The following is a 19,507-nucleotide window of genomic DNA, read 5'->3' on the forward strand; positions in this document are numbered from 1 at the left end:
TGACAAGGAAATGATACCTGGGCTGGGCGTACTTTGTACTCTTTGGAATTCAATAGCATTTACCGTTGTTTCAGTGTGGCTGGTATGGCTTGCATAGTGCAGTAAGCAAATAGAACCGTGCGGCACAATGAGACCTTGTGTCAGATACAGCCATCCTCAGCTTGGGCATGGGGGCTGGCTCTGTCACACTGAATGACAGCCAGTGGAGGAGCTTGTGAAGCTCTGGGGAGAGCAGTGTAATGAGAGAGGGAGTAAATTACATGAAGGCTTTTTGTTTCAAAATGTTACTGTTTGGGGCATTATGAAGCCAACAGGATAGTAGTTTTGGTTTGGCCGCTGCAATGAATAGTCCCTTGAATGGCTCTCATGGTTGTCCCATTTGAGAATGTTCAGGGTCTGCTCCCCACATCCTCCAGTGGGTACAGAGGCAGGAGAACTGCACTGCTTTTGGTTCTCCCTGAACTGACTTTGTTTTCAGGAGACACCTTGAGATGCAGGTCCAGCTTGTGTCCCAAACGCTATGTAAAAAACATGCCTTAAAACGAAGAAACCTTTACTAGCTTAAACTTGAACTCAGTGCTTTAGTAGCTGTTAGGATCTCTGAAAATCCCACCCCAAGTATTCAGCACCCCCATCACCTCAGAGACCGTGATCCTTTGGCCTGCTCTGAAAGTGGGAAGTATGTTTGTGCAGTGCCCATAGGAGCACTGCATGCAAAATTGCTCTTCCATTCTAAAATATGGTGCTTTCTTCACCCTGGCTCTTAAACCTGTCTTCACTGATGTTCTTTTGGCGTATTCAGTTCAGTCCTAAATCCCTTCTTGATGTATTTGCAGGCTTTCTGTAGTTGTTCCTGTGTGGATGATTTAAGGCCAGCAAATAACTTTTTCCCAGAGTATGCAAGTGTCTTCTCCAATAAATAAAACCCACATCTCTCATCAGTGGGCACCTTGGGACCTGTGTAACAATTCCACTCCTGTTTAGTTCAGATGGCATGGAAGCACAGTCCAATTGCCTGATGTCGCAGAGGGCTACCGTTTCAGACAGGACTGATTTTCCACTTACAATGGGCAATAGGATAAGTCTGTTTTGGGAGGGAAACAAGAAGCCATTGTAATCTGCGTTAGCTTGTGGCTGTTCTGCTCTATATAGGTCTCCAGCAGTGTTTAAGTAACCTTAGTTACGTGCTGCAAGCAGTGGAAGAAGCTAAACCTAGAGTTAAAAGGATTCCTCCACAGTTGTTCAAAGCAGCTGTGGATGCTGTGAGCCCACAGCTATTGTCTGTTCCTAAACATTGGCATTTCATTCATTTTGGCTTTCAATCATCGTTTCAAATACACACATCAGTGTCAAGAATCCCGTTTTCTCTGAAATGCCGAGAGACACACATCCAGAAGTGTGCGTTACGGGCTATAGAAATGGAAGTGGAGTGCAATCTTTCTTTGTGACACTCAAAACGCTTTGTAGACATGAGCTAGTGAACAGCCGTTATGCAGGAGCTGTATCTCAACAGCATCGTTTAGCCCTGTGTGGAACGGAGAGCAAAGAGTAGCATGGATGGCCCATAAATAAGAGATGCGAGTTAGTATTGCTTAGGAAACAAGCATCTGGAGAAAAGGGTAAATTTAGGACTCAAAGAAAATATTACTGGCAAACAGGACCTTTACTTGAGTGAATTGATTTATCTGTAGATCATAAATAAGCTCAGATTTGATCTCTCCAAGCTCTTCAAACTTGTCTTGATTACTTTTTTCTAATTCCCAGAAGAGGATTTAAGAATTGGTCCGGGTTAAAACTGTAGGGAAAAGTTGAAATGAACTGGATTAAATTCCTGGATCTGTTATGGACTTAAATGCTGTCTAAAATATTACTAAATTATTGCATTTTGCCTTGATTTTTCTGTCTTTACAATCAGGGTGATAAAGGGCTGGCATGATAGGAACTGAAGCCATGCTTCTAAACTGACACAAGCTAATTGATGCATAAACAGTGAGAAAAATCTCACAAGCTGACTTAATAATGCCTGTCCTCAGTGAGGTAAAGCCAGGAACTCAAGCGGATGTTTGTGGTGAAGTCCCCTCCACTTACTGAGTGGTATTTGTGCTGTTAGTTTAAGTTCTGTCAACTTCACACCCCTTGCTAGAAAAACAGCTGTAAAATTCTGCTTTACATTAAACTTCTTCACTGAAACCTGCTGACTGGGAGGCTGTAGGCCTTGATTTCAGTTCTCAGCTTTGAGAAGAGATAAAGCAGGGTGGTAGTCCTTCCTGTCTTCAGAATGGTTGCTTTGTGTACTGAACCACTGTGCTTCACAGTGATAAACCTTGTGATGGTGCAGAGCTGCTGCTCGTGCCTCACTGTGATCTTCTCCAGGTGGGACCTAATGGTGAAAGGAAAAAGGATCTGCACCCTCACACTGTAGAGAAGCAGTTGTCTGTGCAGGGACTGAATCTCTTGAGTTGCCCAGGGATTTCTGTGTGCTCCACAGGGCCAGTTTTCCAAGGGGACTCAGCAAGGTTGTGATATAGTTTCACATTTTTCAAAGGAAATTCATAGCCACCATGGTGAGGGATGTTTGAAAACCCAGCTCTGGTAGTGAGTGCCAGGCTCCACTTCCTGGTGGATGTAGCATTACAGTTAATGCTGCTGCTGCCCGATTCAGAGGATGATGGTGAGGTTAAATTTCTTCTTTTCATAAAGACTTGGAAGTTCGGGGATGACAAGTGTTCTGCAGGCAGGGTTGATATGATTAAGATGATACTTTATTGATAAGGATGTATTTGGGGAGGGTAGCAATTTACGTCTGGCCTCCCACACAAACTAGCCTTAATTTTCATCTGCCATCTTGAGGCACGCTGGGGAGGAGAGTAAATTCCCGGCGTCAGGCTGGAAAGATCATTCCTATAATTCTGATTTAGTACCATTTCCTATTAGTCCCAGCCTCTCATCAGCCATGCTCAGATGATAATTTATGTTTTAATGGGCAGAGCACTTTACTGCCCACAGGCTTCTAAACCAAGCCAGGATTTATGTCCTATACCTCTGAAATACCATATATTTATTTCCCTGGCACTCAGGGGTGCTGGAGCTGAATCTGTAAAGAGGCGAGCTCTGTCCCTGTGCTTTGCTGGGAGGGGCCTCAAATGTGGTTTTCATTTGGAGCCAGAAACAAGTGGTGGCAGATGCAAGAAAAGGTAGCTTGGTCCTGTAACGGGGGTGGAGGAGGAATCGTGAAAGTTAGTGCTGTCATAGGGTGGTTATGCTGTTGGTACCTCAGATTACCTGTAAATCTAAAGGCATAGCCTTCTGGTTTTCCTAACAGAGGGCAGGGATTTGCCACCCCTGGGCACATAGCTCCAGCTGCTGCTCTGTGCTCATCCCTGCCCTTTGCTGTCATGGAAACATAGAATGTTTAGGGTTGGAACCTAAGGTCGCATAGTTCAAACTCCCTTACCGTGGGCAGGATGCTCGTGTTGCAAGGAGACCTGGCCTGAGTTTTCTCAGCATAAGAGTGACAAAGTAGCAGAAGGGCTTTTTAAAGAAACAGAATTATTGCGTATAATTAAAGCTATTTATATTCATGCAGGCCAAAATCTCATGAGAGACCAAGGTAAGGGGGGAAGGCACCGTGCAGTGTCAAACCAGTGTGAGAGTGAGTGTTGAAGGAGGAAGGAGGTGGTGAAGCCCACTCCATCTGGTTTCTCTGGCCTGTAGCATGTCAGCCATCTCCATCATGTTGATTTAGAGCAGCCAGGCAGCACTTGGGACTGGGCTGGGAGTTGGTACAGTTCTCACTGTTTAGGCATTTTTAGGCCTAAAAGGCATTGATTTATCTTTCCAGCTGTTCTAGAGCTCAGCACACCCTGATGAGAGATGGGGAAAAGCTGGCTGTGTGCCTTGCCTTGGTGTTTGACTGCCAGTTTGCTTCTCTCTGTTCTGTGTTTCTAAATTATCTGCAGGCCTCTATTTCCTGCATCTCCAGTTCTAATAAGTCTCAGTTAAACCTTCGCACTCAGGCTACCTGACCATTAACTGCCTTCAGTAAATCTGGTTTCCAGTTACTAAACTCCACTGGGCATTTAATTTAAATATATGGTGGCCAAATTGCTTTGCTTTAGGTGGGTTTCTTTTATATAACTTACAAAGATAAGTTATGTAAAATCAACTATGGCAAGCTTGTGCCATTTTATTAGAGACAGAAATGTGGTCCAACATTTGAAATGCTGTCAGGCACTTAGTGACAAGAAATGTGTGTGTGTGTTAGTGGGAGCTACATGGAAAGAATACTGTTTGTAGTGCAGAAGACTGTTTTCATCTAAAAGAATGGGGTTTTTTTCCTTAAAAGTGTATTTACAGCTCAGAAGCAGATGAAATCTGAGAAGTTTGAAAGAAAAATGAAAACCAGAAAAAGAAGTCACAAAGGAGAAGGAGAACTGTGATGGTAAACAAAAAACCTAAATGTATCATTGGAGTTAGTATTTACAGCAGATGGTGCTTCCAAGCCCTTGGAGAGGTGAGGAATCATAAATGACAGGTGCTGTAGAAACAAAAAACCAGGCTGTTGTGAACTTGGTGTGAAGCAGAATGAGAGGAGGGGACAAAGCGGACAAATGGGGAGAGGAAAGGTGTAGGGTTAGTAGGAGAACAGGAATTACAGCTTGGCACTGATGAGTTATCATCAGGGCTAAAGTGCAGTCATCACAACTTGAACTTTCCAGAAGCTTTGCAGAAAAACCTGGGTTTTGTTCTTATTTACAGTGAAGAAGTGCTGGTGTTCAAAGTAGGAGGTGTTGGAAAGGCTGACCAGAGCTTTGACAGACTGGACTAATTCTCCAAATCAGGATTTGGTTCCATCTTGAAGTGGCATCATTTATACCCTGTGATGCATAGCAGAAACCACAAGTTACATGGCATTAGGTGCCCTTCTGTTACCATGAGGACTGGTTGGAGTGTCCCCACTTCTTATGGTCTGCAATTGGCAATCACGTGTAACGAGTTTTTTGTTTCATTCCTGTGCGTTGGGAGTGTGGCTATTGTATGGGGCTGGATGCAGGCAGAGGTTCCTGTGTGGTGGAGGATATTGACTGGTTCTTTCATGGACAAAGCATCTCCTGTCTTGAGAGATGCTCGAGTTAGGAGGTGGGGGTATCACTACTTTGTTACAAGCATTTCAACCACTGATCGTACCATTACTGCTAGCAGCTCCTGAGATGGTCTGTTTAAAGCTCAGTAGTGTAGTAGGTATATTTTTAACATGTGCAAACATTTCTGTGGCCTTTCCCAGACTCACATCCCCAATGTTTGCTTTCTCTTTCACCTTTAAGTGGAACCAATAGCAAGGTTTAAACAGGGAGTTCTGAGAATAATTTTTTGCATCCCAGCAGCAAACCAGCCAGCTGCTTTGTGTGTAACTGGCTCAGAGGCATGGATCAATGCCTGTGACTTGGTGTGCAACCTTGTCACGTTCATATGGGTATGGGATGCAGGGGAATGAGTCAGTTGAATGCTTGTGGCTAGTTTTGTAGAGAAAATCTGGGAGATTGTGCATAAATAATGGTTAAACCAATCATTAACACATAGACCTCCCCAGCTAAACCACTGGAGTGGCTGATGGATCTGTGCCTCCCCTGCACCTGACTCTGCAGCTGGGTCCTGCAGTAGCTGCTCTGCTCTGGGGTGAAGGAGAATGCTATCTCCGTTTGCCAAAGACATAGCAGAGCAGCGACTCACCAATGCAAGGAATTAATGAACTTGGCTCTTTTCTAAGAGCTCATATCCTCATGTCCTCTTCCCAGCAAGTCCTACCTTAATCTACCTTAGGAGCTGTGCTTGCTTGATAGTGCCTTACCTTCCCTGTAAGAGTGTGCTTGAATCTCACTGCTGATGAGCTTAGACTCCTTTTTGGGGCTGGATGGTGAGTCTGACCTGTCCTCTGTGTGTTACTGTGCTCAGTGTAGGCGCTTTGAACCTGGAATTAGAAAGAGCTGAAAGCTTTCTTTCCTGACACAGGAGCATGCCCTTTTAAAATGAAAGCATTTTACATTTATTTAATCACTGCTGCCTGGAGGAGTTTCTTTGAGCACTTAATACACATTATTGTCGAGAAGCTATTAAAGTGGTTTAATTCATTTATATTCATTTGTATTGCATCACAACAGAACATCCACTTTCCTCTAAAATTACATGGTGCTGAGCACTGGAATTTCTTTCTTGTAATGCTTAGTCAGAAGCTTTATTCGGTCATACTGTAGTTACAGGTTTCATGGCAGTCATTGTTACTCCCAGTTTTTGCTGCTGCAGCATGGGCCTGGAGATATTTGACTCTTTTAAAGTGTATTAGCTTATTTTAGCCACAGGCATCTTTCCTTTGGGATCGTCCAGTTCTTTGGGGAACACATTGCTTGTTTGTCAAGTCAGCTCTGTGTTAGCCTTGCTTTGTATGTTAATATCTCATCTTGACAATTCAGAAATTAGAGACTTCAACTCTTAAATAGGTAGAAAATCTTTTCCTGCAGGAAATAATGGTGTCAGTATCAATACGGGTCCTCCCTGAGGCAGCACAAACTTGACTGTTTAGAGGGGTGGTTGGTGCACCCAAAGGCACACGTAGGGTCCCCGATAGGTGGGCTCTTCATAAGTAAAGTTAAAACTACTCCACTGCCTTAGTTGCAGGAGCTATTTGGTTCTCTGTCCTTATGTGAGGTCCAGTGGCCTAAGCTAAATCAGATGAAATTGTCAGGCTGACTACCTCAAATGCTCCCATCAAAAAATAACATGATACTCTCTCTCAGCAGCCACAGAAAGAACCAACTTTGGAGTCTTCTAAATTTGAAGGAAATTATCATTTTTAGCTATTTAATTTCAGAGTACCATAATTTCCATTTACCTTAATGGGTATCTTTCTAATAGTTATTATTTAAAGAAACTTACCTGATTTTTTCAACTGATTTTCTGTAAACTGCATTGCCATCAACATATGGGACATTTAGTTATAAAACTAAGGATGCAGAAGGTAATTTCAATTAAGAGAAAAGATAAAAATTAGCAAGTAGGAAGGCAACATCTGTGTTCCTCTGCAGGGAGGGGAATACATCCACTGGCAGGAAGATGCTTATCTCAGTGAGAATGAGTCAGGTCTGAAGAAATAAACATTGTGTCAGGTGAATAGGGAAATTACTGTCTTTTCCGAAAGAGGACTGGTGACATCATTTGAAACTGGCAGCTGGCAGGGTCAGGATAAAAGGAGGTGCTGCTTCACCAGCTGCATAACCCCTGGAAGTCCTTGCCAGGGGATGCTGTGGATTATAAAAGTCTATGTGGGTTTGGAAAGGGAAAGAGCATCTTTACAGAAGAAAAATCCATCCAATAATATATATATATATACACACACACACTCATATATTCTTTTCTTTCCCTTGGAAATCCATGCACTGTAGACTGCTGCTGGCTGAGGGCTTGAGGTGCTTGCCCTGTCCTCTTCCTTAGACATTCTACCCCAGGGATCTTCGAGGTCGTAGTGAGGAATAATATGTGCCTGCAGTCTGACTCAACCCCAGACCAGCACACTTGCATCCAAAGCTGACATCAAGGATGCCTAAAGTAAAAGGAATAGTCCCTATTCCTTCCCCTGCACGGCACTGCCTTTGTCTTAATTTACTTTGAAGTGGTGAAGTGAGCTGGGACTGTGCAGGGCTGTGACCTGCTGAAGCACAGTGTTTCTTGTTTTCAGTGCCTCCAGAAGGCAAGCTCCAGCAAACAGAACAGTCTGCTCTGTGTGGGATGTTTTCTTCTCCCTCACCTCAGTCTAGCAGAGTAATGGTTATTTATAGTGTGCAGTTCACTGGCCTGCATGTGGCGATTTGGCTGCAGATTCAGGGCTTGTCCTTTAGTATGTCCCTTAGCCAGAAGCCATCTGATAAACTGCTGACATAGGATTTGAATTTTCCTAAGGCAAAGCCTCCATCTAATTCTAAAACAGAATTAGAGGTGGTGTGGGCATGCCTTGGTTAATGTAAATCCCTATAAAGAAAGTTTCAACTTTTCTGGTACATTGTCATGGCAAGATGTAGGCTGCAAGCATCAAAATGCAAAGCATCAAAATGATTGCTTTTGCTTTAGAGCACTTAATGCTTAAAGCAGAGACAATGCACTTGAGTGAAGCTACTAATCTCCACTCCTGCTCACCCCCCTGCATAGCAGGCTGCTGTGGAGATAAGCAGGGGTCAGCTTGCCTTTATTCTAGGTTACAGCACACTACAATCACATCATTCCCATTTCCAACACACCCTCCATGGGGCCTTGCTCTTCTACATGCCACCCAGTGACACAGCATGTCAAATCACAGGACTGGAAGGACTTCAGCTTCAAGCTGCTGTGTTTTCCCCATTAACCCTCTACATTACACCCCCTTTCAAAGCCTCGCTGCAATTTTCTGCTTTTCCTTGGGAGTTAAATCAGCAGATGTTGTACCATCCACTGCAGATTTTCATCTGCCTTTGCTTCCAGGGTATCTTGGTCACTTAAGACGGAGTTAAGTAGAAGCAAAAGAGAAAGAATTAAGTGAAGGAGGAGGAAGAGGAGAAGGAAGAAACAGATGGTCACTGGTGTTGCTGAACATGACAATCTCAGCTTGGCAATCACAAAGTGTGGTGGTGCCAGACTGCAGATGTACTGACAGGGGCTTCAGGCTTTCCATTTACTGTGAAACTGCATTTGCACCAGTAAAGGCTTAATACTAACCCTCAGAGACCATATGCATCATCCTCATCTGTGGCAGGGAAGGCCAGAGCAGGCCTTTTCATGGCATTGGGTGCATGCTTCAGGAGATGACACTGAAGTCTTTATGGTCCTGTTGAAGGAAGGTTGAAACAGATTGAAGGTGGAGGTATTCTGTACTTTTGCTCTGCTGCAGTTCCTGTGTGATTTTGAGCGAGTCATGAGAGGCCCAGTTCTGCAGCCCGTGCACCTCCTGGGACCTGTGTTGGCTTTGATTAGTTGGCCATGCATGTAAACATCAGGTGATGATGGCAATACTGTGCCCTTTTCCCTCAGCTCCCTGGAGTTAAGCTGTTATCGTGTGCAAGGTTTGCAGCCAGTAGTAGAGTGTCATTTCTCTTTTTGATAACACATGTCAAGTACTGATAAATCCCTACCTCTCTGCCTACCAGTACTTTGTTCTTTAATTCTGTTCCCATGTAAGTCACTACAATAGTCAACTTCTTTTTCTAGATTGACTGGCTTTTGTCACTGATATCCCTAGGAAAACTCAAGCGGTCCTGCTTGAGTCCTGCCAGAAGAGGGATTGTTACAGTCCTGCACTGTCAGACAATTCCCATTTATGGTGCAGCCTTTGTGCCAGCTGGTTTTTTTTTTTTTTTGCAAGCATAACCTACTGGAAAATCTTCTTTCATCCTTGGTGTCATCTAACTCTGTTGGTTTGGTTTTGGCCTTCACTGCTAAGGAGACAAGGTGGAGAGGTGCGTGTTCTGTTTTCAGCCTAGTTTGACAAAGGTAGAGTTTCCAAAGATACTGAATTCCTGTAAGTTTCATGAAATAAAAGTGCTAGGTAGAGAAGAGAGTTTGTATTAGGGCTCCTTCTGACCCAGCATCATCTCCAGCCTGCTGGACACCAGAGAACTCACCCAGGAGAGCACTGTTATGAAAAGCCAGTGTCAGGAAATGGATCACTTAGACCTGGGTAGATCCAAGTCTGAAGCTCAGTTTTATTACTTCCACTTCTCGCTGAATCTCGTGGCCTTACTGCAGCATAGATGTACCATTTTATTTTTCCACTGGGATGGTTATTTAGTGCATGTGTATATCACCTCTATAGGTGCTTGCTTCTGATTCTTTGCCCTGGCTCATGTTTGCATTTCCTTCCAATTTAATACTGTACATTAACATTATACATTTTTATAGATAAAACCAGAAGAAGCATGTTAAGATTATTACCAGTCTAACACTGGTTTTGTTTTTTCCAGAAACTGAACTGTATTTTTAAAACTGAGTTTATGAACTGAGCTTGTTCATACAACTTAAGGGCCTTCTGCTTAATTAATTACATACTAAATGTCCTTACAATTCATATTTTCTTATAATCTTAATTTGTGCCCCTTTATAGTCTTCATGAGCATCTTTATGTCTACTGAGTAACAAGCATGTGAAAAAGTGGCAATTTTCCAGCCAGTGCTTGTTTTATAAGACTGTTTGTAGAGATCTATATTTCAAGCAACAAGGACCATGGTCTATATTTCACCCATGACCTATACCTGCAAACCATTTAAAATCATTGCTAAATGGAGCTCTAAATAGGATACATCCATTCTTCAGCAAAGATTTTTGCTCTGTGCTGTATCATAGCAGGTGACAAACCAAAGCATAACAGTGAGTTATTCAACCAAATTTCTTGAGCTGGAGGTACAATTTGTAGCAAAAGCTTTGGTTTGCTTCTGCCTGTTTTGAATTGTTCAGAAGCTGTTTGTGGTTTGACCACATTATTTAACGTCTGCCAAGTAGCTTTCACTAATGACGTTACTCTGTAGATTTGTGTGTGAGATAGTACTGCCTGCTGTAGTCATTTTGAAGAGGTAAGTTCATGGCCAATGCCATTGGTTATTTTGGCTCTGAATAAAACCCTTCTTGAAAAGCTTTTCACACCCAGGATATGTGAAAACCTTATGTCTGTGTTGCACAGGCAGTAAGAGTGGCAAGAAGCTTTCCTGTGGGTGGGAGGGGGCCTGCAAATGTGACACAGGGTTGTACTTGGTGCACACACGTTCTTCCATCTTCCATTCCATTTGTGTCCCATCTGCTTCTGGCTGAATACTTCTTCCTGGCCCTGCGTGATGACTGATTTTTGGTTTACTGGTGGCACTCCAGAGCTGTTATTAAAAATAGTAATAAGTGAGTAAGAACTGCCAATAAATCAACAAAAACAATAGGAATTCGGGTCCAAATAAGCAAAGTTTCATTTTTTTACCTCCCAGTTAAGTTTAAATTAAATTGAGACATAGACAATTCAAATTCAAAGATAAAAATGTTTTATTTTCAAAGCATAGGAAGTCTTTTAAAGCAAATAACATTGACTTGTTAATCAATTTTGGATTTCTTCACCGTTACAAGTAGAGCAGCAGGCAAAGTGCTGCTGCAGCTGCACTTTTCAGCCCAAGTGTCTGCTCTACATGCATTTTTCTAGCTTTGAACAACTTTCCATGCATCTAGCTGAGGAAAATGAAAGCATATATGCACTGTTGTGCCCTAAATGAAAAGTACTATAGCATATTATAAAGCTACATAGAGAAGACTTGACATGCCGAAGAGAAAGTACCATGAGAGCGTGTTGCTTGTCCTGTATGAAAATAAATCCACTCTGGCAAAGCTGTCTTCAATTTTTAATTGATGAGCCTGTTAAAATAATAAAAGGTAATTATCCTTTTAATTGTAACAAAACAGTTTCCAGATTGCAATGGCAATAGTTAAATGTATTTCCCATAATTTTATTGTGGTGATTGTAATGAGTATTAGGTTTAAATCCTTTTTTTCCTTGCCTCTTTTTTAGTTACAAAGCATTAGTTTGTTTTTTTTTTTTCCAAGGTTAAAGACCAAAAGTAAGGGTGTGGGAAGGAAATACGTTATATGTGAGAGAAAAAGAATCATTATGCTGATGCTCAGAATACTGGTGGTTCAGTTGGTAGCAATTGTGCAGTTGTTGCTGGACTGGAACAATGATCCAGGTGGATCAAGGACAACTTCCTTATACATTAGGAAATGATGGGTCTCCTCAGTGGTTCTCTTATCTCTAGTATTCTTTGCAGAAACATTGCTATTAGTTCCCACATCCAGTTCACTATATTCTGCCTAAACTGTTTTGTATGTTCTGTGAGACTCACTTCCATTCTAAGTTTAGGTGGGGTATTGTAGTGTAGCTTTTACAGGGCTGCTTTCCATGCTAGTGAGTCCTCTGATGTTTCAGTGACAAGCAGAGAATTAAGGGAAAAGCAGCCATCAGGACAGAAGAGCAGAGCCCATGTATATTAAATAGCCACGCTCTACTGAAGGAGCCACCTCTGTAACAGAGATAACTAGAACTGCTCAGCAATTGGTTTTTAGAATGGTTTCCTAACAGGAAATCCAGGATCTCCTAGCTTTTATGCAAGTGTTTGGTATTCAGCAAGGAAACTATTAATGCAGTGCCTTATTTCAAGTAACTTGCTCTTAACTGAAGTATTGCATGTTATTGGACTGGACTGAAGTGTTTCAATTGAATTCCATTCAACAAAACCATTAAAACACTTGATCCCAGCAGGACGGTGCTGCTCTTGGTTCCTGTTTTCTCTTCTGGGTCAATAAACCTTTCCCATTGACTCTGTGGCTCACCTTATAGTCTGCAAGAGTGTTTTTAGTTGTAGCTTGGACATCAGCTGGAGGGCAGAAAGATCTGTCACTCTGGTGTCTGCAGGGAGGCTGATGCTGTGCTCCATGTGGCAGAACCGCCTCTCTCATCACTACTGACGGGTGCTGCAGGGTGCAGCTTGTGTCCATGTAGCTCGAGGGTGGCTGCTGCCCACGTTCTAGGAGTGGGGTCTCAGAGGCTATAACTGAATGGGAAGTCACTATAAAGGAAATAATGTTGTGTGTGTCTTCAGGAGTGAGCTTAGCCTCAGCCCTCATCTGATATTGTGCTTTGTGGAAGATCTCTTGTACCCACAGGCCTTTGAAGCGGGTGGCCTTGGTCATCTTTTCTTGGCAGCTAAGGACATGAATGCATCTATGGAGGCCACGACCAAAGCACAGGAATCATTCTGAAGAGATTATTTATGCATTTGCCATCATCAAAAGCAAATCCACTTCATTAAGCACCCAGAGAATGCAAAAGCAAGAGGAAAAGTAGTTTTCTTGATGAGATAAACACATTAAAGTTACTCATTATGCATAAAATAATAGTATATACACATGTTCCAGGGAGTTCAGGCTGGAAGATGTGTCACCATTGCCATGTTCCTCTCATTTCCTGCGTATTCATCTACAAGGTACTGATTCAGCCTCTCTAATTGGCTTGTTACACACTTAAAGCCCCCCAAATCCACAACAAAACTCTTCAAACTTTAGTGCTGAAAGCTGTGCTGTGCTTTTATGTGTTTCCATTTGAATATGAATCGGAATAACAAGAACTTGAATTTTCAGTACTCCAATGAGTAGATGAATAGATGAGTGAAGAGAGAAAGAAGAGTAAATAAAAAAAAAACCCTAAATAGTGTAAAAGGCTTGTAATAAGCCTGGGTTTTGTGCACTGCTCTGGGAGCAGAACCATCTGTCCTTTTGCCTCAGACACTGTCCCTTTTATTCACATGCTCCTCTCCATTTTAAATTAAAGGGGAGAAAAAAAAGTGAAGAGTTTTTTAGGAATGCCTCATTATCTGTATTTTCTTTATGGAAACAATTCCCAGTGCAACTTGATGTTTACTTCATTGCCTGGTGTCTGAGCAGGGGCTGCATGGGAAGGAAGGCCTTTTGGATGCGTTTTGCAGCTTGCTGTTTTAATTAGAGTATTGTCATCTCTTGGCTGCTCTCAGATCTCCAAAGAAACACTGTGGCCTGCTGGGTTATTCACTAGCTATTTGTGTGATTGATCTTCTGGTAGCTTTTTCCTATCTTGGTGCTTTCATTTCTGGAAGCAGGTTTCCAGTCAGCTTTTGGATGGCTGGTAAATAAGATTTGAAATGGAACGAGGAAAAGACATGGTGCTTCCCAAGTGGATTATTTGTCTTTTCCATGTCCCTCCTCCTTCCATGACAGGGCTGTGGCTAGGGATCTGTGGCTGTGCTTCATGCTGGGAGCTTGGTCCAGTGCTCCTGAGGGCTGACCTGAAGATGAATCTTTTGTGTCCTACAGGGATGTGTCACTTGCATGGGACATGGACCCCTGTTTTCCTCTGAAAGGAGAGGATGGAGGGGCTTGTTCTCAGTGGATTGAAAGGGCGCTTTGGAGAGATGCCACTGAGTTGTTGCAGCTCACAATAGGCTGCTTTTCACTCAAAGGAAATACTTATTTTAGGAGAAGGTGATAGAGACATTAAGTCTGGGAGTCAAAGAAAAGAAAGGAGGAGAGGGAACTCCAGCAAAATGAAGCCTTAGCCTTAGATTGGTTCCACAAAGACTTTCATGCTCTGAGTCCCGCAAGCCAGATGCAGTTTGTACAGACCGGTATTAAAGGTAGTTTAAAACCAGTGTGACTTCATGTATTGTGTAAGGAGAACGGAACCTTTACCTTGTTTGTTCTGCTTTTTAAGTCTCCTTGGAACACTCGCATTTTAACTTTGAAACTGAAAATTATCTTAATTTAAATAGCTCCTGCAATCACTCACAAGTGGTAAAAAACCCCTAGTACTAAGTCAGTGTGATGAAAACAGGTGTTAGTAAAATGCTGTATACACTGCCTGCAAATCAGCTTCCTGGTTCTAAAGGCCTTTCTTCCTTTCTGCATTGCCTCTGCTCAAAATGATATGCAGAAGTATGAGTCTTGCAGCTAAAGCTGATAATCTGCACCTACCTCCCACAGTCTGATTTGTTTAGATGGAGCCCAGGTGGGAAGTACTTTGAAGGGCTGGGGTTCTGGAGGGAAAGGGGTTGGTTTGGGGTCTTAATTCCCAGCCTCTTTTCCCTCTGGTTCTTCACTTAAATAATTCTCAATTTCTGAAATTGCTCGATCTTTCCATAAATTCTTCCCACTCTCCTCTGATGTTTCAGTGTATCAGGATTGCCAACTTTCTCGATTGTTCCATGGTTCTATGCTGAAGATGTCATTGTTTCACCCCCAAATAAATAATACGGCATTACTTTATTATGTAAAAGAATCAGACTTACACGCGTGCAATGTCTGCTTCAGTGCCTCCAGTCAAACTGGATAAAACTCATTAACCTGATGTTCCTGTGTTAAAAGCAATTTAAAACCAATTATATCACAGAAAACTAAGAATGCTGTTTAATACCACTTGTGAGAAACACGAATTAGCATCATGGAACTTTTTTTGGGTTGGAAGGGACCTTTAAAGATCATCTTGTTCCAACCCCCATCATCTTGTTCCAGCCCCTTGTAACTCAGTTTCAATATTCAGCTTATGAACAGATCGAAATACCACTGTGGCTGGGATGTTCCAGAAAGCTGTAGTTTGGTGATGGGGGTTATCAGTGAGATTGAAGGTGACCAAGCCAAGGGGACCTGGTGGTGCTGCTGGAGCAGCAAAGAGGTGGCAGAGTGAGGACAACAGGTTTGGTGTCAGAGGGCTGCCAAGTGGCAGTGAAAAGGGAAATGGGGGTGTGAGGCCAAGGAAACAGCATGGGGAGGGATGCTGCAATAACAGTGAGTATCTTGGGGGACAGACGTGAACTTGAAATGAGCAAGAGCAGAAGAGAAGCAATTTCTGTGCGTTTCTAAGGCCACTGCAAAGGAGCAAACCCAGAAGGGATAGATGTCACCTTCTTCTCTTAGGATGTGTTTGAATCCTTATCAAAGGAGTTTATCAACTGATCTCATTTTCAATTACAACCTGGAGAAGCATTCATATAATTAGATGTGCTGCTGTAATCCTCTTGAAAACAAAATACGGGCATGGTGCAGCTGATAAATTGAAGTAGCAGGGAAGAGCTAATATATGTTTTAATAAGCACTAAGCCTAAAGTGTTTATCTAATGGACTCTAATGGTATCTTCTTTTTCTTAAATTTATCTTGTAAAGGGAGAAATAAACTTTGAACTTGATATTCTAGCCACAATTTATTATATTTTGATTTGTACTTTATTAATGACGGTCCTCAGGAAAAAGGATGAGATTTAGATGAAAGTAGATTTTCATCTTCTGCCCACTGAAAGCAGCTGTAAAGCCACATGGACTTCAGAGAGAGTAAAGCTCCCTGTGTGCTCCTACCCTGTACATTGAGCATCTGCTCTGGCCTTGAGCACTGCCAGGGATGGGGCAGCCACAGCTTCTATGGGCACCCTGTGCCAGTGCCTCAGCACCCTCACAGGGAAGTACTTCGTAAGATCTCATCTCAAGCTTCCCTCTGTCAGGTTAAAGCCATTCCTCCTTGTCCTGGCCTTACCTGCCCTTGTCAAAAGCCTCTCTCCAGCTTTGTTGCTGGCCCCTTTAGGCACTGGAAGCTGCTCTAAGGTCAACCTGGAGAATTCTCCAGGCTGAACAACTCCAGCTTTCTTCTATGCTCCCCAGCCTGTTTCTGTAGCAGAGGTGCTGCAGCCCTCAGAGCGTGTTCATGGCCTCCTCTGGATTCATTCCAGTGGGTCCATGTGCTTCTTATGTCGGGCTGTCTTTGGTCAGTGTTCTGACCCCACAAGATTGTACAAGGATGCTGAAATGGGAGGCTGTCATTATAATCCATCAGGGGTGCTCAAACCAGCAAGCTGGCAGCAAGGTTTGAGCATGCTCTGGGTAAAACTTCCCAGGGAAGTGTGGATGTGGCAGTGAGGAGGGGCTGTGGCACAGAGCTGATCACTGGTGGCCGGCAAGAGAGGCACAGGGGAGCAGGAGCAGGCAGGAAGCATGGATGGATCTGCCTGGGGATGGCCAGATGTGAAGTGGAGTTTGCTGCAGTGCAGGATGTCTCTAGGTTAGCTGAGACCAAGTGTGGAGGACCTGCCTGCAGTGACACCAGGATCTGGGGATGAGAGCTGGGTATGAGCCTTCTTATTTCTCTTCTGTTTGATCTAGTTGCTTTGAGTTTCCCCTGTTTAATAAGTTACATGTTTGAGGTTTATTGTTATGAAATCTGGCTTTATTTGAGTTGCAAAGGCTTTTGGTCTTCTTTAGAGAGCTCATTATGAAGAAAAACAGTAGGCCGTGGATGTCAAAGCTCTGGCAACCCAGGAGCTTATTATACCTGGTTTAAAAAAAAAGAAATTATAAAGTGGTCACAGCATGAGCAGTCCCCCCTTGTTTTGTAGGGGTTACACAGGACCTGGAGTTTACTGCCAGTATAGAGAATGATCCTGCCTCATTCTGAGCTGTCCGTGCTGCCTTTGTGTCCCCTCTCTCCAGGGATGCTGGGGCATGGTGGTTTTCCTTCCAGTGGGAATTGCTGGACAGAGCTCCTTCAGAAACTGCAGCAAATCCTTCAGTAAATAACTTGTGAGCAAACATCAACACCTAATTTTCCCTCTGTGGGTGGAATGTGAGAACAAGAGTGATGAAAGCTGAGAAACAAATGAGTTTCCTTCTTGAAGCAGTATTCTTTGCAGGGCTGTGGGGTGTTTTGCGCTCTGTGGCTGGGAAACACAAGCTAACTGGTTGAGGACCATGCAGGAGGACGCCAGGATCTACAGGGCCACCTCTAGGGTGCAGTCTCCCTGATGATTAATTTACTGTAGGGCTTACCTCTCAGGGTCTGTTGATTCCCATCATCCTTTCTTACCCAACACGAAGTGTTGGGCCGCTCAGCCAGGATGCCAGGTTTGCTTTACCTTGGTTTTGTTACTAAGTGTTTTATCTTCTGTTCTTCAACCAGGTCTCCCTTTGGATGATTGCACCCACACCTTTATGTATGTTAAATAAACAACTTCAAGTTGTTCTTTCCTGCTATTTAGCAAAGATTTGGGAAACTGAATTCTCCCAGTTCAGCTGACTGTCCACAGTAAAATTATAAACACATGATGTAAGATTAATGAAAGCATCAAAGCACTGGGTGGATATTCCCATTACTGTATACAAGCTAGACAGCATCCTCCTCCACCAGCTTCCTAGTTTGATAAATGCCTTGAGCTGATTTAAAAATGTGTGGGTTATTTTTAACCGTGGTAGCAGAGCCATCTGTATTGTATCTGATGAAGTTCTGTGATAGAGCAAATTGATTTATTCTATCTCCTTATACTAAGCTTTGTGTTATAAATAAGCTAGTTTGAAGTACATGATGTCATTGAGCTTGAAAGTCCCTCGATAAATTTGTGCTTAAAGTGTTTGTGCTTTCTATATGAATTTAAATTGGTGCAGATTGTTATAGCTCTTCTCTGTCTCTGTCTTGTGGACTGCAACTCTCTGGGGTCAGGACTGTCTTTATGGTTGTGTTTGTATGAAATACACAGAGGGCCCAAATCCAAGACTGATGCTCTCATATGGTACATTGATAAAAATAAGAGCAATCCAAAAACAGAAGCACACATTTGATGGCAGGATTTTCAGCACTGCAAGGAATTGTGTATCTGAATACTACGGTTTGTTATAAAATACAGGGCACTAATGAGGAACTCATTTCATGTGAGGTATAAACAGTCCTGGCTATAGGAGGGCATGCCCTGTGCCACAGCAAGACTGAGCTGAGGTCAGATTTTGAGATCTTGGCTTTGATTCCTGCTCCAGGGCTTCTGTGAAAGACCATGGGAAAGGTGCCCATGGCAGGAAGAAAAGGGAATTAATCAAATGCTGGGAAGAATACAATAAATCCTGTCCTAGTTGACTGCTTACAGAACCAGCAAAAATGGTTGCTTGAACAAGATAGGGCTTCCAAAAGAAGTGGACTAGAAGCACTGTTCCTGAGTTTAAAGGATAGTTTCTGAGAGACCAATATTGAAGACAGGATGTTGCCTAATGAGTGCCGTGTATGGTGCAGATTTTGCTGTAATTAAAAAGAAAATGAGCAATTCTTTAATTGAGATCTGAAGATTAAAAGTTAAAAGCTCAGTATCCTCTATTACTTACTGTCAGCTAGGAAGTACATTGCATATGCGTAACAAACCATTGCATTTTAAAAATGGAACCATAAAAAAGCTGCTGTAATTTAAAAGCAGCCAATTTGCCAGGAGTACAGTTTGCAGCTCTGTCACTTGCTAATCAGTCTGTTAAACATAATAGCCATTCCTGTCTGGAGGCAGTTAATCATGTTTTGAATGCACTTATCAGCGCGTATTAGAAATACAATACAAGACTTCCCGACAGAGGAATGGATGCAATTACTGCAATCAGTATACATTTAGCTACTGTCTTCTACCATGGTTTTCCTCCCATTTCTTTCTTCCCCCCCCCCCCCCTCTTTTAAGTAGCCCAGCAGTGACAGATTTTCTCTTAGTAAAATATAAAGGATGTGCCCTTCAAAGTGTTAAACTCAACAGACTGCTCGAATGCAACCAGTCAGTGTAAGTGAGAGGTGGCTGCTGGCTGGTTGAGCCTTTTCTGGACCTAGTAGTGTTGGAAGCTGCTGGCTTGGAGCGTTGTGGTGATGGTTTTCAAGGCCTTTGAGCATTTTCACTAATGGACTGGGAATGTGTCTGTGGAGGCATTCGCTAAGTGGGGGGGAGCTGAAGTTGCTCCATTTGAATTCAACTAAAGGAGCTCAGCATATGGATGAACTCATTTCCTTTCTCCCCACCCCGTGCTTCTCTACATCTAAATCAATAGCAATGAGGGATCTCAAAGTTTTTGAAAGGGGATATTGAAAAAGCATGAAAGCTAATTGCTTCCAGCATGACTACCCACCAGCAATGGGTGTAAATACAGCTGTCTCAAAGAA

The sequence above is a fragment of the Neopsephotus bourkii genome, unplaced genomic scaffold, assembly GCF_033783945.1.
Source record: "Neopsephotus bourkii isolate Nb327-2 ecotype Australia unplaced genomic scaffold, CSIRO-AGI_Nbou_v1 NB_230, whole genome shotgun sequence".
Lineage (NCBI taxonomy): Eukaryota > Metazoa > Chordata > Aves > Psittaciformes > Psittacidae > Neopsephotus > Neopsephotus bourkii.